This window comes from Parasteatoda tepidariorum, chromosome 3, assembly GCF_043381705.1.
Source record: "Parasteatoda tepidariorum isolate YZ-2023 chromosome 3, CAS_Ptep_4.0, whole genome shotgun sequence".
Taxonomy (NCBI): Eukaryota; Metazoa; Arthropoda; class Arachnida; order Araneae; family Theridiidae; genus Parasteatoda; species Parasteatoda tepidariorum.
This window is the reverse complement of record NC_092206.1, coordinates 88,173,429-88,175,599: the sequence shown is the minus strand read 5'-3', so window position 1 is coordinate 88,175,599 and position 2,171 is coordinate 88,173,429. Positions and strand designations below refer to the sequence as shown.

General features: G+C 27.0%; 1 protein-coding gene across 1 annotated transcript in view; it reads right to left on the bottom strand.

Annotated features, from left to right (window-relative positions):
* Positions 1 to 1,161: 1,161 nt before the first annotated feature.
* The window catches only part of LOC122271679 (THAP domain-containing protein 1-like), a 4,167-nt gene continuing 3,157 nt past the window's right edge, over positions 1,162 to 2,171 (bottom strand). Inside the window, exon 3 of the transcript XR_011636453.1 lies at positions 1,162 to 2,093. The gene's annotated coding sequence lies outside the window, so the exon portion shown is untranslated. The remainder of the gene's footprint in view (positions 2,094 to 2,171) is intronic.

Genomic DNA, 2,171 nt, shown 5'->3' with positions numbered 1-2,171 from the left:
AAGGAGGTTGTTATTTAAATACGTCCTTAAGGTTGATAAGGGTGCAAATGAATACCTCAAAATCAAATATACCTCCAGAGGTATATTTCAACCTGAGGTGTTTAATTTTACATCTGTGGAAAGGTAGATATTTACTACTTTAAAGTGTTTCATTTTCAACCTTAGGTTATTACTTATCAGCCTGAAGTATATTTTTTTACACTTGTTGAAGTATTTATTCAACAACCTAAGGTGTGTCATTTTGCACTTCAGGTAATTATAAATCAACCTCAGGTATCTAATCTTATGCTTGTAGAGGTATATATTTTTCACTCTATGATGTGTCATTTTACACTTCTGGTTGTTATAAATCAACCTCAGGTGTATTTTGTTCTACCTCAGGTAATTATTTTTTAACCTCAGGTATCTAATCTTATGCTTGTGGAGGTATATATTTTTCATCCTAAGGTGTGCCATTTTACACTTCTGGTTGTTATAAATCAGCCTGAAGTGTATTTGCAACACTTGGAAAGGTTATTTTTCTATAACGTCGCGCGTTACATGTTCTACCTTAAATAATTATTTCGTAACCTCAAGTATATATTTTTGTATTTTTAGAAGTATTAATTTATCAACCAAAGATGTGAAATTTTACACTTCAGGCTTATGTAGCTCAACCTAAAGCTGTTTTTTTTAGTACTTACGAAGGTGAGATGTTATAGGGACCACCTAGTTAATCATTTTTAACCTCACTATATAAAAAATATACTATATATAAAGATATTATATATATTATATGAAGAATAATGTATATCATTTCACTTTTTCACTAGTAGAGATCTTTCTTCATTTATCAATCTGAAGTTTTTAATATTAAACCTTCGGCAGTAATTGCTTCTTTTGTTAAGCTATAAAAGAAAATTTCAAATGCATAATTCTTTCGTAAATTTAATAGATTGAATTAAATCATCTTAAAATAACACTTATCCAAATTCTATAATTAGTAAAAATTATTTATGGGAACTCATATTTTTAGAAGATAGTTGTCTAAGGTGCTTGAATTTCTTAAGCTATAAAACTACAAATTTAAATAATTAGTCAGCTGAAATTCAAATTACTTTTATTTAAAACAAAAATTTTATTTTTTTACAAACCAACAAAATTATTTTAAATACTGTTTCCGTCTTCCTGTTGAAGCTTGTAATTATTGGAACCTAAAAGAAAAAAAAAAATGAATTAGTAAGAAAGTCATATTTACAATAATAGCGGCAGGTTTTAAACTATTAAAATATAAGAAATTGTTTTATTTATTATTTCAATTAACTGTATGAAATTAATTTTCTTTTTCAGATAAATAGTATTACTCTTCTTCTATTCAATCCTCGTAGCTAAAAAGCATGACAGGTACCACAGCCACTAAATAAAGTACACTGAAGACAGTACTACCACTAACAACATTTACAGAAATTCAAATATATAATTCCAATCTTATTATGCAATTTTAACACTTTTTATTTTTCTATGCATCTGGTATCATTATGGTACTTGTAAGTTTGATAATTATATTTTCTTTCTTTTTTTCTTACAAATCTTTAAACTCAATAAACCTAGCCTATATTTTTAAACTTTTTGTCAGACTTCCTGAAACTAATAGCTTTTTTATAAATTTTCGACGCTGCAGCATCAAAAATGATTCTGAAAAGGACTTCCGTTATTGTCAATCACATCAGAGTTTCTTAAAAAATAGTTATTTTAATATTTTTTAATAAATGTAATCGAGAATCAACAATCGTTTAATAAATTAAAATTTTAAAGTAATTAACCAATTTTTATTCTTTTTTTACACTCAATCGAATAGAACAAATTACAAGCTGATAAGGAGCATTTATTTTAAAGTTGTGAGTTATTTTAAGTGAGGCAATCTATAATTGTGCAATCTATAATATAACTGTGCAATCTATAATTACGCGGCAATTTAGATATTTGGATTTAAATGACGCAGGCATATTTTCAAGTACTTGCTGTCGATCTGGCCAGATGTCTACTTGGCTGATTTTTAAATATACGATCTCTGTAACTTTGTTGAAAGTCCTTGAAATAGTTGAAGAAGAGACCTATAACAAGAAAATTTACTATTAAATATCAACTGCATTTCATAAGTCAAACAAAATACAAAGCTAGTCATGAAAATT